This window comes from Gorilla gorilla, chromosome 3 (assembly GCF_029281585.2).
Source record: "Gorilla gorilla gorilla isolate KB3781 chromosome 3, NHGRI_mGorGor1-v2.1_pri, whole genome shotgun sequence".
NCBI classification, from domain to species: domain Eukaryota; kingdom Metazoa; phylum Chordata; class Mammalia; order Primates; family Hominidae; genus Gorilla; species Gorilla gorilla.
The window spans coordinates 109797500-109822460 of record NC_073227.2 but is presented as its reverse complement, the minus strand read 5'-3'; the positions used below and the strand labels follow the sequence as shown (position 1 = coordinate 109822460).

General features: G+C 37.6%; 1 long non-coding RNA gene across 1 annotated transcript in view; it reads left to right on the top strand.

Annotated features, from left to right (window-relative positions):
- Positions 1–15894: 15894 nt before the first annotated feature.
- LOC129532853 (uncharacterized) overlaps positions 15895–24961 on the top strand; it is a 29549-nt gene continuing 20482 nt past the window's right edge. The window contains exon 1 of the long non-coding RNA XR_008678780.2: positions 15895–16050. This is a non-coding gene — a long non-coding RNA (uncharacterized lncRNA). The remainder of the gene's footprint in view (positions 16051–24961) is intronic.

Here is a 24961-nt window from a genome sequence, read left to right as displayed (position 1 = left end):
AAATTCAAAAAAATAATCAAGATAACTGAAAGAAGGTTAGACAACACCAAAGCTTTAGGGGAAAAGTATCTGATACTTTCAAGTACTGTGCATTAGAATTAAATATTTCAGGAGCTCTATTTCAGGGAGATCCAGAACTTTTGCTTCATGAATGTAATTTGATGATGATATGTCTTTCTACACATGTGCAAAAAACTACTAATCCCTGTGAATTTTCCAGTATAAATTCCTTCTTTTGTGGGCAGGCCTTTGTTGTATGATCATTTAGGAGACACATTCAGAGATGTTTTATCTCATTTGTTCATTTGCTTGTTTTTCCTAATAGCTATTTATATTTATAATAAAACTGTAAGCTGCCTTCTAAATGGACCATCACCCTCGAACCTGCACTGTATAGTCATTACCTGTTGGACAGTACATCCTCTATTCATTAAGAAGGAAAAAGGAGGCAAACAGCCAGCAAGCTGATTTCCAGCTGTACCAGAGGATAGAAAGAATTTTTGGACTAATCTCATTGTTTTAGATACAACAACAGTGAAAAAGATAATAAAGAATATAAAAAAGATGGATATAAGAAGATAATCCATTCATTTGTTGGTTAAAATAATAGGAGCACCAGAATTTTTAGTACATGTTAATCAAGCAATAGAGGGAGAGATGGGAAGGAGTAAGAAAAAGGCAATAAACTATTCATCTTTATCTGTTGACGAAGATAATTCTTCACTGCTTTAAGTCTGGTGCCAGTGTTATTTACCCTGGAAACTAAGGTGGCTGAAAAGAGCAAAGAACAGCGCCATGCCTAAGTTTGTGTGTGCTAAGTGGTGAAACAGCCACCCTTCTCCACAGTGTTCTCTCAAAACTGTTTCTACATATTGATGAGAAATGACAAAGAAAAGGTAAAATCCATTCTAAAGTGTCACCTTTATCACTTTCCTAGTAATGCCTTCAGGCCAGATAGGAGTATTTGTTTCATATTGTCCTAATAGGAAATGAACCTAATTAGATCCTATTTTGTTCTTGGCCTTATAAACGTAAGTATCACCATAAGCATTCATAATATTACACAAAGTATTGTCCATAGGAAACCAAATACATTTACTTTCTGTCTTCTTTGAGGCTAAAAATCAAAGGCAACTGATTCTATGAATGGGGCAGGCAAATACAACATGAGCCTGAAACATCTTGTAGTGCCAGAAAGTAGGAAGTACTTAAAAAACAAATGATGGGGCATGTCAAAGGACCCAAAAGCCAACCTGAAAGAGGTCACAATGATTAAAGCTGGAACAATTTGAACAACAACCTAATTGACTCAGTACTAGATTATAATCCAAAGTACAAAGTAAATACCCATGAGTCCATACTGATGTAAATAAATGACTGAATAAATAAACAAATGGGGGCAGAAGAGACAAATCTTTCTTAAAGAAGAATTCTAAATAATTTATGTAGTTACTCTCCCCTCCAAAAGGTGGAGCTTAATTCCCGATTGATCCCTTTAGTGTGGAATGGCTTTAGGAGTTGCTTCCAAACAATTGACATCATAATCAAATACTATCTAGGTATCCTGGATTGGGTCTTAGATCAGAAAATAATTGGTGAAAAAAACTAGTACTATTACCTTAAAGTAATAGTAATGTACCAGTGGTTTCTTAGTTTTGGCAAATGTGCCCTGATCGTATAAGATGTTAACAACAGGAGAAACTGGGTGAGAGGTATATGGGACTCCCCATTCTATCTTTAAAACTTTTCTACGAATCTATTTCAAAATAAAAAGTATATTGCATATTAAAAAAAATAAAAGGCAACATTATGAAAGTATATGGGATGATACTGTCAAAGTAAGAAGATTTATTTGACAAATGATATGCAGGTAATATTTTTAAACTTGTGAATTAAGTGCATTTTAGAGAGGGGCAGGCAAGGTCATACTATGAAAATGTTGTGCACAGAATTTAATATAGTTCCACTTCTTTGTGACAATTCAAGAAGGCTTTCTACTACATACACTAACTTCCATTTCCTAAAACAAAATATCATATCCTTCAAGTGCTTTCAAAGGTAAATTTTCTGCAGGCCATATCAAACCTGAGACCACTATGCAATAGGGTAAAAACTTCAAATATTTTGCGCCAAGTACCCACCTAACATTTATTATTACAGCCCTAATCTACCAGGTACCCTGACTTTTCTGTGAATTCATGATGGTGTTTCCCACTCTTCAACTGCCATATGCTTTATCTCCAGATGTGGTCTTATAGCCTCATTTACCTCTTCTATACCGCTGCTATCACTAGCTTCTCTTTATTCTGTCATTTGGAGCGGGAGCAACAGAATTTGGAGAACAACATTTTTCCATCATAAAGTTTATAAATTTTGATCAGGGTTGGATAGTATGCAAAGTTATTTTGACCACCTTAGTTTTGTTTCTAGGTCAGAGTTTCTCAGAGTAGCGAATTGATATGTCAGAACCCCTTGACATATCAATTCCTGGCCTAGAACTACTGAGTTAGAATCTCTGCAGTAGGGTGCAGAAATCTAGCATTAACATTGGCTCCCAGGTGACATTTTTGTTCCCCACTATGGGAGGTTACAACTCTCTGGACTTCCCAAAAGATTTTCTATTTTTTTTGAGATGGAGTCTCGCTCTGTTGCCCAGGCTGGAGTGCAGTGGCGCGATCTCGGGTCACTGCAAGCTCCGCCTCCCGGGTTCACGCCATTCTCCTGCCTCAGCCTCCTGAGTAGCTGGGACTACAGGCGCCCGCCACCACGCCCGGCTAATTTTTGATATTTCTTTTAGTAGAGACGGGGTTTCACCGTGTTAGCCAGGATGGTCTCGATCTCCTGACCTCGTGATCCGCCCGCCTTGGCCTCCCCAAGTGCTGGGATTACAGGCGTGAGCCATTGCGCCCGGCCCAGGATTTTCATTCTTAGTTTTAGCTTCTTTCTGTGAAAGAATGTGAAACATTTTGGGGTAATCTCTTGTCTCCCCATGACTGTTGAGGTGTTCCAGAGTTCAGAGGCTGAGGAAGCTCCGTCTTAACTCTTCATTAGGAAGAGTCTTATCAGTTCCAAAATAAAGGACTCATAGAAATAAAACTTCTGTGACTGTTTCTCAATCTCCACCTTTCCAAGGATGCTATCCAAATAAGGCCCCTACTACCACCCAGCTATGGACAGCTTCATTGAGAAGTGTTCATACACATTTAAACATTGTTTTAATCACTTGCTTCACTTTCTTCAATAGATTTCTTCCCACACTTACTATACTAATAATATAATAGGTTTCATATACATGACGTAGTAGAGAATTAGGTTGAACCTACATGAATAACAGATCGTTTAAGCTGATACTACATAGTTTAAAGATTCTCTGAAAAGATATTTCTTTTCTCAAAGCTAGAATAATTTGAAAAGTGTATGTGGCTTGTACTTGTTCAACTTTTCTTTCATAGCTAAACTTTCCATTGCCTGCCTCACTGTGGACACATCATTCTCATTTTCTTCTTTTTTCATTTAAAGTGGTCAAATTGTCTTTCATGTTAATTAGCTTTAAACAAGAGAAAGAATCTCTGTGTGTGTAATATCCAACTCCAGATAGGTATTATTTCATTAACTTCATGCTTTGGAGATATAATGGTTCATTGTTATACCACAACACAGCAAGTATAAATTAAATCTAAATGGGTTATTCATTAAACAGGCAGTGTGAAGTATCCAGAAAAGCAAGGTCCCTTCACTTAATTTAATGGTATTTTCCCCATAAAATCACAATGTTGCTCTAGTAGTTCAAACACATACCCATTTTAATTAATTTCTAAATTCTTTACTCAAAAATAATAACTTCAAAAAAAAGAGATTAATGCTGATTTCAACATAAGACAAAACAAACCTAGAATGCCAGCCTCACTGATGTTCCTAGGCAAATGTGACTGATACCTGTACATATGTTTTTGTTTGTGGATACAATATTTCCCAAGAAAATATTATGCAAAAACCTTTTGATGTCCACTAAAATATCAAATTTAATTATTTAAGAAATACTAGTAGTTTTTAAATTACTTATTCCTTTAATATTTTGAATTCTGAAGTAACACAGTGTAGACAAGTTTACATTGATTAATAAAGTCCTTTAAACAAAAAACCCTCTGAGTTCTGAAAACCTTTCTTAAGGGTTTCTTAAAGGGTTTAAGAACAAATGCAAACACAGTAGACATTTTCCCTGCCCTTACAGAATCTGGAACCTAGTGCTATTATTATTTCTAAAAGTATAGTGACTCTGTCATTTTCACACTAGGTAGATTCATAGCTTATTAATCCATAAGTTTTTTTAGTACTTAATTGTTACTGTCTCAACACACAACAAAAAAAAAATAGGAAATTTTAAACATGGTAGAAACATAAGCATACATCAAAGATGAAATAATTCATGAAGGCATTAACAGTTTTACAGAATTAGTAATCATATCGCTTCTTGGCCTTTTGGCTAAGACCAAGTGTGGTAATCACAGCATTTATTATAAGATTCAGCCAATTATATAGTAAAATTAGAAAACAAGAAACTATCTGAAAAAATGCTAATTCTGTGATACAAATTACAGTCCCTAAAAAAATTAGGAGTTGATCTTTAGGAAGTTTATTAGAAGAAATAAACCCTGAATGCAGAAAGTCAAGATCTTGTCCTTTCCAAGTAAATGATAATATGATGTAAACAAATGGAGGAAAGGCTATCTCTTCCACTCTCCTATAAAAGTATGAAATTCTTAGCCTCTTCTGATTGTTACTCTTTAGAAAATCATATTATGTAAATTAATTAGGAAGATTAATTTGAAGTAATTCACAAAAATCCTGAAAGTTTTTCATTGTGAAATTAATATTATACACACATATTAAAATGTAAAGCTTAGTCATTTTACAACCTAATCCATAAATCAAGAATGACCTAGAAACTGTTTGGTTTCTCCCAACTGTTGGTTCAGCTCAACCTGTCCATTTGCCATTACTAAGTCAGTAAAGAACTTCTGCTGGTCATCTAGGAAACTATAATATAAGTTGTAATAATCTCATTTTCCATAAACCTGTAAACAAGAGATAAACTGAATAGAGAAAGCACAAATGGATTCACCATCCCCTTGGAAAAAAATAAGTTTTAAATTATCCTACAAAAGGCCTCTTTGAAATATGGGACATGCTGTTTTACAGTAAGAAAAAAAGGAAAGCAAGAATCTGAAGATTCTCAAGAGGTACTAGGATAAATGAAGAAAGAAATGGAACATGAAGAATAATGATATACATTCATTGCAAATTCAGGAAGCTTTTTTCCTCTTGTCTAATTTAAAAATTAGACTCACAAGCCTGCAATTCTGCCAGTATTACTTTGCCTTTATCATACAGTAGGACAATTTTATTTGTTCATGTAATATAAGCAATTTCAGAAAAGATTTAATGAAAACAAAATCTCAGCAGTAGCATTTTTGTATTTCACTGAATAGTTTTAGAAACATCCAGAACTATCACTTTATTAAAATTCTAGGAATTGACTTAAGTGTGTAAAGGTTTTCAGTTTCCTATTTTCCAATTTTGATGTTATAAGACTAAAAAAAAAAGTCTATCAAAAAAGGAGGAAAAGGAGGTACAGGAAGAGAGAAGGATGAGGAGGTGGTGGTGAGAGCAAAGTGTTAGCAATTATATCAGTATTATTGTATGGCTCATTCTGGTCATTTAAAAACCCAAGTAAGAGTGAAGAGTAGTGATGGAGCAGAAAAAAAGTATTTATGTAAAATATTGATAGTAGGGAAAGTCACCAATTGAATCAAGTTTCAATTATTGTATAATTTAGATCAAAACAGCCCCTACATAGGCAGCTGTTCTATTACAAATTGCATATAAGTTATAAATCAGCACCTAGTTGTATTGACAAGATATGCTCCTTGTCCAAACTTTAGTCAGGCTCCTCTGAACCCTATACCCAACTAAGTTTCAACCTGTGGAATTTTCTGTCTCTGCATTGTACTATTTTAGCAGAAGTCCTAAGTCAGTTTAGCAAGCATCCCCCATCCTTAATATCTGATCACCCTCAGTATCTTTCTTTTTTTTTTTTTTTCCTTTTGAGACAGAGTCTCACTCTGTTGCTCAGGCTGGGGCACAGTGCTGTGATCTGGGCTCACTGCAACCTCTGACTCCTGGATTCAAGCGATTCTCCTGCCTCAGCCTCCTGAGTAGCTGGGAGTAGAGGCACGCGCCACCATACCTGGCTAGTTTTTGTATTTTTAGTAGAGATGGGGTTTCACCATGTTAGTCAGGCTTGTCTTGAACTCCTGACCTCAGGTGATCCACCCGCCTCTGCCTCCCAAAGTAATGGATTACAGACCTGAACCACCACCCCTGGCCTGATCACCCTCGGTATCTGATCAAGTTCCTCATCCTTCACACACCTCCCAGATCTGATCACCCTTGCCTCCCTCTGGTGAGAATCCTGTTAGGTTTGTTTAATCAGAATCCCCAACTTCTGATGTTTCCTCTTTGTAATTTTTCATCCATTGACCCCCAACCTGATCCTTAACTATAAATCCCCTCTTGCCCATGCTGTTTTCAGAATTGAGCCCAGTTCTACACTGAAGTCTCAATAGTTCCCAAATGAACTCCTTTACTATCCAGCTCTGGTTTTCTTTTAAAACACTCAATTAAATATTTTGTTACATATCACTTTCTATGGTCCTCTGTTTCACACTGCTAACATACATCTTGACAAATACTAAAACTCTCAGTCCCTTGAGATCTAAAGTATGCTATATATTTCTCTCAAGCTCCCCTGGTTGCTCCTTCCACAGGTAGCCAGCAGAGAAATAACAAATACTCCAAAGATATAAGTAAATTACACAGGAATGGGATTGGCTTCCTTAAAGATTGAGTAGGGAGGTACCTTTTCAGTCTTGAATTATTTGCTTCTACCAGCAGAGATATATGTTAACATCTTCCAAAGCTGCTTTTTGAGATGTCCTTCTCATTGAATGACTTTAAGACTAAAAAAGTCTGAAAGTCTTAAAGTTAGTTGTTAACAGAGCTATCAAGGTTTAAGGACTTAAAAAGAAAGTTCAAAATCTACCTAGTATACTTAGAATTCATTTGACAGATTTTCCCCTAAAATGAAGAAAGTAAAGGGAAATGGAATAATGTAACATGCATAGGCTTTCTCTAGAATAAAAATGTCTCTTCCAAAATAAAACTTCATGTCCCATATTTTCTAAAAACCCAGTTTCAATTTCTATGGGAAAGATGCACATAATGCTATTACTTGCCAGCTAAGGGATGTGACCTGAAGAACTAGCTACTTCTCTGCTGCCTTTCTTAACACCCAATATGGCCGTATCCAAGCACTACCATTGGTCATCCTTGCATGCATGGACTGTGAACACGAAAGAGGGACTGTGCCAAATTTGTGACTAACTTAATGCACAGATACTAAATTACTGGTTTTGTCTAGTTTTCATTTTTATAGAAAAAAGAAACCAAGTAATTATGAATCTAAATAGTAATAATAACAATCCTGCAAATTTGTATAATGCTAACACATTTATAAATTAATGGTGTAGACATTTTCTCATCTGATCATCACTACAAATCTCTGGAGTGGACCTAACAATTATTATCTTTATTTCACAGAAAATGGAAATCTGACTTAGAGAAGCTTTAATTCACTATACCTAAATTTTTAACCCCAGGGACATTCAATAATACCAAGCAGAAATATGCCTCTTGGAGATACCATTTGAAAACGACATGGTGATAATTCTGATGGACTAGAAACCATGTAAGATATGAGATATCAAGTATCTCCTACTTTGCTATATCAAGTGATGTGCAGGGAAAGAATTCTATGGCCCAACTAGAACTTAAGTAATACGAATGTCTGCTATAATAGATTTCACTCTATTTAACATGTGATTTTTCCTTTTTGGTATGACTTAAAAAAAAAATAAGTCAACTGGGCATGGTGTCTCATGCCTGCAATCCCAGCACTTTGGGAGGCCAAGGCAGGAGGATCGCTTGAGCTCAGGAGTTTGAGAACAACTCAGCTCTGGCAACATAGCGAGACCCCATCTCCGTATACACACACACACGAAAAAATATTAAAAAAAGAAGTCAACAGAATTTAGTAAAACAATTTAGCATGCATTTTAAAGATCAAACTGTTACTATACACCTATGGAATTACATTGTTATCACTTCTATAAGGAATTGCCTTTTATCCATAAGCGTCATCCAAAACTAATAAAATAAGTGATAAATTTCCTTTTAACAAAGTAAACATTGTGTTCTACTGTGATGACCAAACATTCTACCAGTAAATGTCAAAGGTTGGGAACAGGAACTCTTGTTTGAGATGATGGAAGGACATTTCCTGAAAGAAGAGCCTGGCAAGCAACACTGGAAAATCTACTCTTTAAACTTCCCTTTATAAATCCCAGTGAAGCACCTCTCCCACTTGCAACATAGATAAAATGGAAATATTCTCATTCTTCTTTTCTATATTAGTGTTTATATGTTTTATAAACATATGTAGAGGCTTATGTTTCACATTTGTGTTTTTAAAATAACAATATACTTTGAAAGGTGAATCCAATGTTATTGAAACATAAGTCTACAAACCTTGGAGTTCACTTACAAAGGTCCCATTGGGACAATTTTCTTTTTTTCCTGAATGTCACAACAGCTTTGGGTCACCAATAATTTTCCTTTGCTTTTCTTCCTGTCCTTGCCATGATCCAACCATGCCAGCAGGGAATCGGCATGATGCTTTGCAGCCAGCTTCAAAAAAGCTACATCTTCCCTAATGAGGCACTGAGAGGAGACAGCCACAGAGTCTGATAAAATTCCACTATGTAACTTTTGATGCTTCTAGCTCCATCTTCCACCCAAATCAGATGAAAGTAAGGAAATATATAAGATCATGAAAAATACAATAATAGAGATATCATAGCCAGGTGTATCCACAACATGGAGACCCACACAGCTTTGAAATTTATTTAACTCAGTGTAATTAGAACTCAAAGATTTTAAGAGTTAAAATTTTAAATCATGCTGGGCATTATTTCAATTTTTATCACAAATTGCCTTGACAATGAAATGAAAATCATTTTCTGACCTAAAAATGTACTGTAATATGATTAAAATATTGCTATAATTAAAAGAGAAAACTTGAATGATCTGAAGTCTAACCAAACTACACAGAATGACTTCAGCCCTGACAAAAACCCTCATGGGACCCTGCTTTAGTAAACGTAGATGTTATGGTGGGAGGTTCCCCACCTCTGTTGTCTGCTGCCAGGTGAACATGTGTTTGTGGGTAGACCACAGACCAATCAAGATCAACACTAAGGTTGAGTCCTGCATAGGCCTGTGGGAACCCTGGAGTAAGGGGAATTAAGGTAATAGAGAACATTCCTTACATTCTTTTCTTCAGCATAATTCCATGACTGTATTTCTATTCCACAGTTTGGGTTAAATACAAGTTATAAGCCAGATAGCTTAAAATTTCAAAACTTTTCTCCAGACAATTCAAATGTGCTCTAGTGAAGAAAAGTGGGGATTTTCTGCATTGTCATCATGAGCGTTTAGACACATGGACTCATCTGGAAGACCCATGGAGCTGACCAAGAGCCCACCTGGACAGCCTCCTGAGAAAGACTGCATTACCTGGCTTCGGAGGAGAGATGCCAAATACCACTCAGAATGTCCTCACTTTGTTGTCTAGTCGAGACCTCATGGTCTCCTATAAAAGTTATTAAGATAAAATTCCTACAAGAAAAAACACATTGATTTTAGAGAGAAATTTTTGTGATATACTAGGAACACAATGCTGGAGTGATCTGAGCCAAAATGAGGCTCTCAGGAACAAGTCTAACAATTCCTTCCTAGCCCACTGCACACAGCCCCCAAATGGGGCTATTATCTCCATAGGTGTACAAGCAGTGTCCTTATAGAAAAAAATTCTTGGTAGCTTGAAACACTCAGAACATGTGAGTGTCTGAAATACCCAGAAATACCCAAAAGAATCTGATTTTAAGCAGCATCCTTTCACTATATAGTACATTGTTGGGATAACTGGGAAAATCTGAATGAAGTCTAAGGATTAGCTAAATAGTGGTATTTATTTCCATATTTGGATGATTGAATGGTTGTATAAGGGAAAGTCCTTTTTTTATGGGAAATGCATAACAAAGTACTTGTGATCATAGGCTATCAGGTCTGCAAGTTACTTTCTAATGATTGAAGGAAATAAAAGTTCTATGTATTAAGCTTGCAACTTTTTATAAGTAAAGATTCCTTTAATTTTTGCATTTATTTACTAGTTTTTGCTTATATGTGCTTTTAAAAATTACAAATACACACACATACACACTCCACAACCTGGCCTAAACCTGTTATTCCAGTATTTTTACTTATTATTCCCCTTCATAAATCCTGTACTCCCATTTGTCTAGTTTATTGACTGTTCCCCAACATAGTCTGAAGACTTTTCCACTGACACGACTTTGCTTTAATTGTTACCCTCACCCAAGGAACTTTCCCAGCAAAAAATCTGCCATCAAATTCTACTCATCCCTAAAGACCAGTTTAAATGGCATTGTCTCCATTAAATCTTCTACCAGAGCCTAGTCTGATGCTTCATACCTAGTATGAGCTCAGAATATATCTGGCGAAAAGAATTCAGTCACTTAGGATTGGAACACTTAATGGTAAGTTAATAAAAATTGTACATGAGAAATTAGTCCAAAGGTAGATGAACACTTAACTTTTACTCTATGAATACGAGGTAAAGAATGTATTATTCAGGGTTCCCCAGAGAAACAGAACCAATATATAAAGAGATTTTATTTTAAAGTATTATCTCACACAATGATAGAGGTGGAGAAATCCCACAATCTAAGAGGTGCAGGAAAGACAGTGGTGTTTTCTGAAGGAAGGCCTGAGAGCTGGAGGGCCATGGTATAGAATCCAACATGGGCCTGAAGGCTGAGAACTAAGAGTGCTGAGAGGAGTAGATCCATTCCAAGCTCAAGGAGTCAGGCACAGAGCAAATTCAAACTTCCTCTGCCTTTTTGTTCTATTCAGGCCCTGAATGGTTTTGATAATGCCCACCCACACTGGGGGAGAACATCTGCTTTAGTCAGTCCACTGATTCAAACACTAGCCTCTTCCAGAAATGTCCTCAAAGACACATGCAGAAATAATCTTTAACCAGCTATCTGGGCATCCCATGGCCCAGTCAAGCTGACACGTAAAATTAGCCATTACAAAGAAGAAGGTCAAAAAAGGAGATATAAAGTGGTTATCTGCAGGTAAATTTGAGACTGCAATGTAAAGACCCATGAGAAAGAGTGTAGAAGAGATTCAAATAATTGTAGCTGGCAGTATAGAAACCTAGCCTTGCTATCTTGAAGCACTGGCTAATAAACTAGAAGTCTATTAAAACAAAATAAACTAGAAAGCTATTGAAACAAAAAATAAATGAAGACATTTTCATGTACAAGCAATTAAACAAAGCAAGACAAGAGCTCTAAATATACAGATAGTGTGTTTAGATATAATTTTGTTTGATTGAAGAAATATGGGGTTGGATCACAGGAAAAGATTAAAGATAATCCTAAAACACTGTGAGGGGTAGAACAGTCCCCTAAAATGACATATTCTGACTATATATTTCCTAAACCATTTTCTTCAGAAAAGATGCTCTAAATTTAAAATACGGTCATGAGTCGCTTAACAACAGGGAAACATTCTGAGAAATGTGTTGCTAGGCATTTTTGTCATTTTGTGAACATCCTAGAGTGTACTTATACAACCTAGATGGTATAACCTACTACACACCTAGGCTAGTTGGTATAGCCTATTACTCCTAGGCTACAAACCTATACAGCATGTTACTGTACTGAATACTACAGGCAGTTGTAATACACTGACATTCCTAAATACAGAAACAGTACAGTAAAAATACAATACAAAAGATAAAAAATGGTACACATATACAGGGCACTTACTATGAATGGAGCTTGAAGGACTGGAAGTTGCTCTGGGTGAATCAATGAGCGAGCGGTGCATAAATGTGAAGGCCTAGGCCATTACTCTAAACTACTGTAGACTTTATAAATATTGTACACTTTGGTTACACCAAACTTATCTTTAGAAATTTTTCTTTCTTTAATAATAATTAATCTTAACTTACTGTAACTTTTTTATTCATAAATTTCTTAAGTTTTTAAACTTTTTTGACTCACATAATAACATTTAGCTTAAAACACAAATGCATTGTATGGCTGTAAAAAAATTATTTACACCTTTATTCTACAAGCTTTTCCTATTTTTAAAATTCTTAATTTTTACTTTTTAAAATGTTTTGTTAAAAACTGAGACACAAACACATACATTAGCCTAGGCCTACACGGGATCAGGATCATCAATATCACTATCTTCCACCTCCACATCTTGTCCTACTAGAAGATTTCCATGGGCAATAACATGCGTGGAGCTGTCATCTCCTGTAACCATAGCTTCCTCTGGAATACCTCCTAAAGGACCTGCCTAAAGCTGCTTTACATTTAATTTACATATATATATGTAGGAGTACACTGTAAAATAACAAGTACAATTACAGTACTTACAGAAACCAATAACAGTTGTTTATTATCATTATCAAATATTATGTACTATACATAATGTATGTGCTATACTTTTATACAACTGGCAGTGCAGGAGGTTTGTTTACACCAGCATCAGCACAGACATATGAATAATGCGTTATGCTACTATCAGAGGCATTCAAACCACAGTGACTCCATCTTGAAAAGCGGCTGGGTAAAATGAGGCTGAGATCTACTGGGTTGCTTTCCCAGGAGGTTAGCATTCTTAGTCACAGGATATTTACAGTTGGGTCTGTTATATCCTGGGTCTGTTAAGTCCTGGGTCTGGCAGGAAATAACAGACCCGGGAAATGTCCTGATGTCCCAATATCTTAAGAACAAAAGCATTCTTAGTTTAAGAATAAGTTTCACTTCAAAGATAAAAATATAGATTATTAAAACAGTAGTTATACACCGATTAACAATCTTTTTTGTCACAGCCCTTGTAGTAGAGCACCTCTCTTCCATGATATTTTGTTTTCTTACCTTACGTGCAAACAAGCATTGTACCTAATGTGGATGTGTTCCTCCTCTTGCTTCTGGGAATGCCCTGCTCTGTCTATGGAGTAGCTATTCTTTCATTCCTTGCTTTTTTAATAAACTTGCTTTTACTTTGCTCTGTGAACTCACTCCAAATTCTTTTCTTGCACAAGATCCAAGAACCACCTTTTGGGGTCTGGAAAGGGGCTTCTTTCTCTCAACACTGGAACGTCACTAGGCAATAGGAATTTCTTGGCATCATTATAATCTTATGGTACCACCATTGTTTATACAGCCCATCATTGACCAGCATGTCATTGTGAAACACATGACTGTATATGTATTAGTCATAGCTATGAAAGGCCAAGCATATAACTGCTAAAGAGACAAAGTATTCCAGCTTCTCCTTGAATTTCCTGTCAAATAAAACTTAGAAGTCAATGATGGTAATTCCTATATATCCGGAGTATTTCATCAGAGGGCTACCATGAATTGAGCAGACATTGCAGACTGTTACGTTAATATGAATTCTACATTTTAAGAGGACTTCCTCCAAAGATGGGAAAAAGAACAAAAACGGTTTCAGTTTCTGAAGGAAAATATTGGAATTATGCCAGTTTTCCAGAATCAGCAGTTTGGCAAATGAAGATCTCACAAAACAAAAATAAATAATTTTATAATCAAAGTTGCCATAGTGCAACATCTGTCACTTCACCCTTAACCTTAAACTGTTTTTCTCTATGACATTTTAGGATGTTCAATATTTCTATTAAGCTGTGGATCGCCTATTTCTCAATACTTCACTTCACTAACCAGTTCACTTGTAATACCCAAGAAATAAATCTTTCAGGGTCTTTACAAAGAAATGCATTTTTATAAAGATTTCCTGAGTAAAATATATTGATCTCAAAAAGGCTTGGAACATCTCTGTTTATTTATGCCTTCATGTTTCCCTGTTTCTAGCATCTCCCACAGACAGATAAGCTAGATTTCTTTTTCTTTCTCACAGCAGTCTCCTGAGTCTAGTGTGCCTTGAGTAGAAGACCGTTAAGACACTTTCTGACCCTGAGATTCAGTCATGTATGAATGTAAAAGGTCTTTGAAGTGATCAATTAGAATTAACATTGTAGGTTTCAAGTCCCTTTAGCTTTCTCCTTTTCAAAGCCGAAAATTAAACTCATTAGGCAAAAAGAAATCAGGAGGCCAATTTTTTGCAAATTATGGTTCCCTTGGGGTGCTTTCCTAGGGAAGAATTAAAGGATAAGAGGCTCATTTGCACTCTAGGAATGAATAATTATGGCTTATAATGACCATGAGAATAAGCACCAGCCTATGCAGTCTAGGGCTTAGAATAAATCAGGGTGGATCTAATACGTAACAGGCAGTCAGCAGAGGGCCTAATGAGAAAGGCAATGATTTCTGTCATGCCTTTCCATTAATTTGTGGTTTGCTTTTTGTGGGTATTGATCTGTAGGTGACCTTTAAGAAATGTCTCTTCCAGGCATGCTTGGTTTCTCTTATCTCTTGATTTGGAGATCACTAGATGTTACTGAGGACGACCAAGAAGAGAAAAATATGTCTGAAATATGTTAAGAAGGCCTAAGCAAATATTCAGTCTATTTTAGTCTATTTGAGTGAGTTGCTAAGCCTAAGATATTAATAATTGTCGAGACGGTTATTTGGGAAGACCCAGCAAATTGTAAAAAATCTCTTTCTAAATCAAATATTTCCTGAACTGAATTGTGAGTGGAATAGTAAAAACACTTCACACTTACAAAGTCGATGATACCGCAACATCTTCTTAAATTCTTCCATAAAATAACACTATCATTCTTTCATCCATAAATGGAATATTCTGAGGCCAGCTGCGTCTATGACAGAAACAGGAAGCAGCCAAGTCCCCGTGTCCGGAATTGGGGGGTTCTTGGTCTCACTGACTTCAAGAATGAAGCCGCGAACCCTCGAGGTGAGTGTTACAGTTCTTAAAGGCGACGTGTCCGGAGTTTGTTCCTACTGATGTTCGGATGTGTTCCGAGTTTCTTCCTTCTGGTGGGTTCGTGGTCTCGCTGGCTCAGGAGTGAAGCTGCAGACCTTCGCGGTGAGTGTTACAGCTCTTAAGGCGGCGCGTCTGAAGTTCTTTGGTCCTCCCGGTGGGCTCGTGGTCTCACTGGCTTCAGGAGTGAAGCTGCAGACCTAAGCAGTGTGTGTTACAGCTCATAAAGCCAGCAGGGACCCGAAGAGTGAGCAGTAGCAAGATTTATTGCAAAGAGCGAAAGAACAAACTCTCCACAGTGTGGAAGGGGACCCCAGCGAGTTGCCACTGCTGGCTGGGGCAGCCTGCTTTTATTCTCTTATCTGGCCCCACCCACATCCTGCTTATTGGTAGAGCCCAGTGGTCTGTTTTGACAGGGCGCTGATTGGTGCCTTTACAATCTCTGAGCTAGACACAAATGTTCTCCACCTCCCCACCAGATTAGCTAGATAGAGTGTCCACCCAAAGGTTCTCCAAGTCCCCACCAGAGTAGCTAGATACAGAGTGTCCATTGGTGCATTCACAAACCCTGAGCTAGAAACAGGGTGCTGATTGGTGTGTTTACAAACCTTGAGCTAGATACAGAGTGCCGATTGGTGTATTTACAATCCCTGAGCTAGACATAAAGGTTCTCCAAGGCCCCACCAGAGTAGCTAGATACAGAGCGTGGATTGGTGCATTCACAAACCCTGAGCTAGACACAGGGTGCTGATTGGTGTGTTTACAAACCTTGAGCTAGATACAGAGTGCCGATTGGTGTATTTACAATCCCTGAGCTAGACATAAAGGTTCTCCAAGTCCCCACCAGACTCAGGAGCACCCAGCTGGCTTCACCCGGTGGATCCCACACCCGGGCCGCAGGTAAGAGCTGCCTGCCAGTCCCGAGCAGTGCGCGCCAGCACTCCTCAGCCCTTGGGTGGTCAATGGGACTGGGCGCCGTGGAGCAGGGGACAGCGCTCGTGGGGGAGGCTGGGGCCGCACAGGAGCCCACGGAGGAGCGGGGAGGCTCAGGCATGGCGGGCTGCAGGTCCCGAGCGCTGCCCAGTGGGAAGGCAGCTAAGGCCCCGCGAGAAATTGAGCACAGCAGCTGCTGGCCCAGGTGCTAAGCTCCTCACTGCCCGGCCGGCAGCGCCCGCCGGCGGCTCCAAGTGTGGGGCCTGCCTAGCCCACACCCACCTGGTACTCGCACTGGCCTGCAAGCACCACGCGCAGCCCCGGTTCCCGCCCCCGGCCTCTCCCTCCACACCTCCCCGCAAGCTGAGGGAGCCAACTTCTGCCTTGGCCAGCCGAGAAAGGGGCTCCCACAGTGCAGCGGCGGGCTGAAGGGCTCCTTAAGCCCAGGCAGAGGAGGCGCCCAGAGCAAGCGAGGGCTGTGAGGACTGCCAGCATGCTGTCACCTCTCACCCCGACCCCCATCCCCCCAGGTTAAACCCTGCCTTCAAGCCTAAAACAGCCTGAGGGCTGAAAAACTGAACTGCCAGTCCCGGATGAAGCCAGCCCTTTCCCCGCCGCCCTGCAACCCCCCACCCCCACCAACACCCTCCCCACCCTGCCACCACACCCCCTCCCACACCACCTCTTATTCTTTCTGAAGACGGAAAGAGAGGCTGCGCACTGAGAGGCCGCGGTGGGGCCTCGGGAAGTTCCACTGTTTGCAGGGAGGAGAAGCCTGGCCTAGGCTCTCCTGTTCCGGGGTGGTGACCTGGGATTCAGTCTGTGAGATGGAGGCCTGTTAACAGGAACTACTGTCGCTTTGCTGAGTTTTTTTTCCTTTTCGCCCAATACATTTCGTTCCCCCTCACCCTTCAAAGTGTCTGCGAGCCTAATCTTTCCTGGTCGTGTCACAAGAACCCGCTGTTTTCCTACAATATCTATACAAACAAACTCAAATCATGTGGCTTCCGCTGGTCTTTTGAAAAAAGCAAATTAACTTGAAACTAAATGCTAACATTTTAAACAACCAATTAGAAACTAGTATTGAAAATTAGTTGTTTGGTTAAGACAAGCTGTATGTTATATAAAGTAATGATTGATTTTGTCATTTTGGGAGAAAAATTTTTAAAAAGAATTGGTCCCTTGGTGGGTAAATACTAAGTTCCAGAGAAAAAAACATAGTCTAAAATTCAGCAGAGCTGAGTAGCACTGTGTTGAATTTTACTGTTTTCAATTATTAACAAATACTTATTTTTAGTTACTCTCAATAAAATTTGTTAAGACACTAAACAGTATAGTGTAGCAAATGTTTCAAAGTTAATGAGAATTATTAATGGTAATTTTTATCATATGCCCTCCCTACAATGCTAGTAGATTAATAACTAAATACGGAAGTTACCCACAGCTTGGCTGCCAGGAAGAATTATATAAACTAATTAACAGAAAACCTTGCAGGAAACTGGTCTCATTAAAAATCTTGATAAAAGAGGGGAAAGATGCCATAAAGAAAAAAATAAGCAGATTTTCCTACATATAACTATTGTTTCTTTATAATGAAATATATCATAACCAAAATAAAAGGTAAAAGGCTAATAAAATATTTTCAGAAAAAAACATAAAATTGAAAAGATAAAATGCGAGCACATATAAGGAAAAATTAGTAAACAAAAAAATTGAAAAAGTAAAATTTTCATTAAAATTTGGAAAACATACCTAATAAATATACACAGTGTAAAATAAGGTAATAATTTATGCTAATGTGTATAATAAAATAATTTATGGTAATGTGTATATGTACATTGATATCATTTTAGAAACCATTTTTATTCTGGGTTCCAAAAATTACATAAAAGTTTCCTTCACTGCAGTAATCTCACTCTAGGGAATTTTCCTAAAGATTATCTAAAAGAACTAGTATTTCTATTCATTGCAGATTTACTTATAACAGAAAAAAACCTAGCTACTTGGCAATAAGAAATGATTAATTAAATTCTGGCCTATCAATTCGATGAAGTATTATTGGGCAATAACTAAATTGTTATTTATGAGACTTCTGTAGCAACATTTGATAAATATTAAGTGCAAATAACTGTCAAAAACTTTACATAGCTACCAAGAATAGAAAAGAATGTGGAAAAAAGTTTTGAGTGGAAATATCGTGAATGCTATGTCTAATTTTTTGCCACATTTTTATTGTAGCTTATTTACAGGGAAGGACAGTAGATTAAAAGCTTGCTCAAGCTTTTAATGGAATTCAGTGATTTCAAAATAGTGAAATATAAGCTATTCTAGCTGAATTTGCATTGTACTGTTTTTCCAAAAACAACATTTTTCAATTATAAATGTGCTATAAAATAATATTCAATAAAATATTTCACTAGTGCAGTTAACTCAGACAACGTTTGACAGGACGTTTTACTGAACTAATTGATAACGTTTTGGATTTCAGAACTAGGAACTAAGTAAGGTCTGGCACCAGGCCGAAGGCAACCCAGATGGAACCCCAGCTGTTCTAAGTAGAAATCATCTCGAAGTTCTTCGTGAAGAGAAAGTAAAACTGATACGAAAACTCTCCTCTCGTATATAATTTGCCTATATGGTTATATGAAAAAATTGATACAAGAACTCTCCTCTTCTTTATAATTTACCTATATGGTTATATGAAAAAATTGTCACAGGAATTTCATTAGAATGCAAGCTCAGTCTGCCCGCAAAATGCTTTGGCTGCTTTCTTTTTTTTTTTTTGAAAGGGAGTCTCACTCCGTCGTCCAGGCTCCAGTGCAGTGGCGCAATCTCGGCTCCCTGCAAGCTCCGCCTCCTCCCAGATTTATGCTATTCTCCTGCCTCAGCCTCCCGAGTAGCTGGGACTACAGGCGCCCGCCACCACATCAGACTAATTTTTTTGTATTTTTAGTAGAGATGGGGTTTCACCATATTAGCCAGGATGGTCTCGATCTCCTGACCTCGTGATCCGCCCGCCTCGGCCTCCCAAAGTGCTGGGATTACAGGCATGAGCCACCTCCCTGGCCTGGCTGCTTTCTTAAAACCCTGATTCAATTAGAGCAGGGGTCAAAAGCTAAGGGCCTGGGGGAAATCTGGCTTACAGATTTTTGTTTGTGTGGAAATAGCTTTGATAAAGTTTGAACTGAAATACCTTATGGTGGGGTTAGCAGTCTAGACCAATTCAGACATTTATGTTACTTGCCTGGATCCCAGAGGCATTTGAGCTGATGATGTCTGTATCAGAACATTTGGGACCCTGAACTGGTGGAGAAGTGACTGTGATCTGAAAAGTCTTCTGAGTGGGCCCATTATGGGAGCCCCCTAGATCTCCCTAATTTGTTGATAGTTCAATTTTTCTAGGAGGCCTAGGGCTGTGGCAACTGAATTTGAATTCTTCAAGGTATGTGGTTGCAGAGGTTGGGGAGATAGGATCCTCTCACCCCTGAGCTTTCTTATCTTAGCCCCAGGGGTTGAGATATTTTGCAGCTGTTGTCCTGGGATCAAACTATCGGTGTAAGATTGGAATCAGTCAGCCTTCAGTAAGTTGAGAAAGCGCTAGAAGGCCCTTTTCCCTTTTCTGTGCTTCCTACTGGAGAAAGGCAGCTCCCAGCAACCCTTAATTGACTGTCAGATATAATATTCTAATATAATGATGTTGGCATTAATGATAGTATATGGAGAGTCTTCTGCCCCTGTTTAAAAGAAAAATACAATCATTTGGAACATATTGCAATTAGGCATGCATCTCACATAACCTTTTACCTGAGAATCTCAGACGTGTATAGAAATTAGCTGATTTACCTTTAATGAATGATATATTTTTAATTCTTAGAGCCTGCAGACCGCATATAAAAAACATAAATGGAATTCCAAGGTTGAAAGAAAAAGAGAGTAAAAACAAATAAAATACATTGTCTTTTCAGGAGGGTTGAATATGTCCAATGGGAAGAAACATTGCATGTAATAGATAAAGGCATCAGTGTGACATGCTTATGAAAAAGCACGTTTTGCCCTCTAGCATTTTTCACCGTTAGATTCAAATAATAGTTAAACATTTCTCCTTTGTACCAAGAGCATCTATTACTCAGGCATCTTTAACTTTTGGTGACATCTACTGTACAAAGGGGAAAATGCTGTGGAGTCATTCTAGGAATGATAGTTGAGCTGCTTAGAGTGCATCTAGCTGTTATTTCTTCTTCTTCTTCTTTTTTTTTTGTATTTACAATGCTATAACTTTTTTGATATTTCTCCTCAATATAAATAGTCCTCATTTTAAAAAGTAAAGATATTTAAATAATTTCCATATGCATTGTGTCATAGAAATATTGACCTGAACTGGCAAATTCTAACTTAATGTTCTGGCAAATAGTTTAAAGATTGCATTTCAACTTAATAACTTTGCTAAAACTCTGGTCTAATATTAGGAATGACATTAAAGTGCATATTTGAGTACATTCTCTTGTATTTAAAAACAGCTACATCCGAAGGCTGATTAAAATATTATCAATATTATAATAGTAATATTTACAGTAGAACTTGAATTTTAAAGGCAATTAAAACTCCTAATAGGTTGTCAACTTTACTTTCTAGTCCCTGTTCTAGCTGTAAAAAATAAGCACAATTATCTAGTATGCACCAGAAAATAGGCATCATTTATACACACTCCTAATTACGCTCCATCTCAATCCTTTGGCTCTGTTCCACAAGTGATGGTTTGAAAAAACATTTACATACTTCATAGCTCTTGATTATAACTAGGAAAATCTCTGAGGCATATGGTAAATCAACAACAAAGTAAACCACTTTTTAATTGAGTATTCATTATTTGCAGGTATTCTGCAAGACACATTTACCAATGTAAGGTGATAAAATCATCTAGCTCCCAAAGAAATGTTCAAAATAGGAAGATCTCAAGTTCCATAAAACAGCCTAGCCTCACCCACTCCTGTTAACAGGTGAGAAGATACTTCCCCCAGCTGACTATGGTTCTCCAGTTCTTAAAAAACAAACATAGTTTTTTCCAATTCTATGAAGAACGTCATTGGTAGTTTGATAGGAATAGCAAAGACATGGAATCAACCTAAAAGACCGTCCATGGTAGACTGGATAAAGAAAATGTGGCACATATACCCAATGGAATACTATGCAGCCATAAAAAGAAAGAGGTTATGTCCTTTACAGCATCATAGATGGAGCCAGAGGCCATTATCCTAAGTGAACTAACACAGGAACAGAAAACCAAATATCACATGTTCTCGTAAGTGGGAGCTAAACATTGAGAACACATGGACACAGAAAAAGGAAACCATGGACACTAGGGCCTACTCGAGGATGGAGGATGGGAGGAGGGAGAGGGTCAAAAAACTACCTATTGGGTACTCAACCAATTACCTGGGTGAAAACATAATCTTACACCAAAACCCCATGACACACAACATACCTATATAACAAACCTGCACATGTATCTCTGAACCTAAAATTCAAGTTCAAACAAACAAAAATGCTTATTCTTCTAATCTTATTCTTCTTATGCATTGTAATCTAGTAGACAGCCATTTCAAAGTTCACGGTAGGAGAAAAACCGTATACGGTTGAAATAAACAAAACTAGAGCCTCGTGCAATGTTACATGAACAGGTTAAACTATTAAGCAATTCCTTTCCGGGTCCATGGCCCGGGGATCAGGGACCCCTGTTAGACAACCACCATTTTGTCCTCAGAAATTACTTCTTATACTTACTGTCAATTTTAAAATACTTTACATTTCCTCCCCAAATACATTTTATCATATTCAGTCCTTGAATTTCCTTGATCACTTGTAGTAAGTAAAGGAGTATCCTGGGAATCCATCGGTCATCTCCCCAGACTATGGAAGGTGGGAAAATAATAGCATAGGAAAAGGCAAAGAGGCAGGAGGAAGCTTCACCCAGACTTAGTCACTCTCACCCACCTTCCAACAACCCTGAGTCACTTTCTCTTAAAGTGTGAAATAATCCTTTCTGTGACCTGTCAACAAAATACAGAAACAACAGTTTGGAAATGCCTAATATATAGGCCCCAAAATATTCACAGCTAATTAAATTCAGTTGATAATTCAACTGCAAATCATAAATATACATGCTACTTGAGATTCTGCCTAGAATTTAATTTTCATCCTAATTCTAGCAATAACCATTTTTCCACTATATCAAGTTTTGGGTTTTAAACACTAGGTCAAACAAACACAATCTTGAAGTTTCAGTCTATGAGTTTATAGATTCTTTAAATCATCTATCACTATTCTTCTACTAATCTCAGCTTATTCTAAAATTAAGTCACCATATGTTCTTTTTAGTTCGTGGTCTCAAGGAAAATAGGACAATTTCAACTAATAAAAGGAATTATAAAGATTTTTCACATTTCTAGAACTAATGATTAAAATGTTTGCATGAATCAACCAGCTTAATTTGGGCTCTGCACAAGTCTACAGTAAGTAGGTAAAATGACCATGAATAAATCACAGTTCTCTCCATAATTTCAGCTTGGTCCACTTGCTTTGAACTGGTGTTCCCACCTGCTTCACTCTCCCTTAGATCACATTGTCAGGACTGCCATCTACTGACAGAGCTGGCTGCATCTAAGTGAGATGATTTAAAAGAGTGGCCATGTCATTTGTTGACCAATCAGGACAGCTTTGAGAGTGAAAAAATATTTTTTTACATAGTGCTCCTCAAAAAAAAGTTATTTTTTTTCTAAAAAGAAAAATACATTTCTGTACAAGTGAAACAAAATATTTAAAACTTCTTTGTATTCATTTCATTTTCTGAACCTTAAAAGATAATATAAGCAGAATAAATATTCTTGGTACATATCCATGTTCTTAAATAAAATTTTTTAGTGATATCTGTCTCTAATACCATGTCACTGGAATTTTCCTGAAAAGTATATTTTTAAAATATAATTTTATTATTTTTACATTTTTAAATTTAAATGCCTTTCTGAAATCATTTGATTTAACATAAAGGATGATACATTTTCATTTAAATTTATCATCTTATTCAGTGCTTTCTATTTCTCTTGCCTATTTTATATTCCCTTGTCTCTCCATTCTTGCCTTCTTTTTTTTTTTTTTTTTCATCTTTTAAGTTTCAGGGTACATGTGCAGGATGTGCAGGTTTGTTACATAGGTAAACGTGTGCCATGGTGGTCTGCTGCACCTATCAACCCATCACCTAGGTATTAAGTCCAGCATCCATTAGCTATTCTTCGTGATGCTCTCCCTCCTGTCTCCCCGCTACAGCAGGCCCCAGTGTGTGTTGTTTCCTCCCACATGTCCATGTATTCTCATCATTCAGCTCCCAATTATAAGTGGAAACATGTGGCGTTTGGTTTTCTGTTTCTGTGTTAGTTTGCTAAGGATAATGGCTTCCAGCTCCATCCATGTCCCTTCAAAGGACATGACCTCATTTCTTTTTATGGCTGTATAGTATTTCATGATGTACATGTACCACATTTTGTTTTTTATTTTTAATTTATTTTAGGTTCTGGGATACATGTGCAGAACGTGCAGGTTTGTTACATAGGTAAATGTGTGCCATGGAGATTTGCTGCACTTATCTACCCATCATCTAGGTATTAAGCCCCACATGCATTAGTTATTTGTCCTGATGCTCTCTTTCCCCCTGCCCCACTGACAAGCCCAGTGTGTGTTGTTCTCCTCTCTGTGTCCATGTGTTCTCATTGTTCAGCTCCTACTTATGAGTGAGAATACGTGGTGTTTGGTTTTCTGTTCCTGCGTCAGTTTGCTGAGGATGGCGGCTTCCAGCTTCATCCATTTCTCTGCAAAGGAAATGGTCTTATTCCTTTTTATGGCTGCATAGTATTCCACGATTTACATGTACCACGTTTTCTTTATCCAGTCTATCATTGATGGGCATTTAGGTTGATTCCATGGCTTTGCTATTGTGAGTAGTGCTGCAATGAACATACATGTGCATGTATATTTATAATAGAATTATTTATATACCTTTGGGTATATACCGAGTAATGGGATTGCCTGGTCAAATGGTATTTCTGGTTCTAGGTCCTTGAGGAATCACCACACCGTCTTCCACAATGGTTGAACTAATTTACACTCCCACCAACAGTGTAAAAGCATTCCTTTCTCTCTGCAGCCTTGCCAGCATCTGTTGTTTCTTGACTTTTTAATAATGCCATTCTGACTGGCATGAGATGGTATCTTATTGTGGTTTTGATTTGCATTTTTCTAATGATTGGTGATGTTGAGCTTTTTTTCATAACGTTTGTTGGCCTCATGAATGTCTTCTTTTGAGAAGTGTCTGTTAATGTCCTTTGCCCACTTTTTAATGAGGTCGTTTTTTTTTTCTTGTAAATTTGTTTAAGTTCCTTGTAGACTCTGGATATTGGAACTTTGTCAAATGGATTGATTGCAAAATTTCTCTCCCATTCTGTATGTTGTCTGTTCACTCTAATGATAGTTTCTTTTGCTGTGCAGAAGCTCTTTAGTTTAATTAGATCCCATTTGTCAATTTTTGCTTTTGTTGCAATTGTTTTTGGTGTTTTTGTCATGAAATCTTTGCCTGTCCCTATGTCCTGAATGGTATTGCCTAGATTTTCTTCTAGGGTTTTTATAGTTTTGGGTTTGACATTTAAGTCTTTAATCCATCTTGAGTTAATTTTTGTGTAAGGTATAAGGAAAAGGTCCAGCTTATTGATTATCCAGTTTTTATTGATTTGCAGATGTTGAACCAACCTTGCATCCCTCCCAAGGATGAAGCCAACTTGATCGTGGTGGATAAGCTTTTTGATATGCTGCTGGATTTGGTTTGCTAGTATTT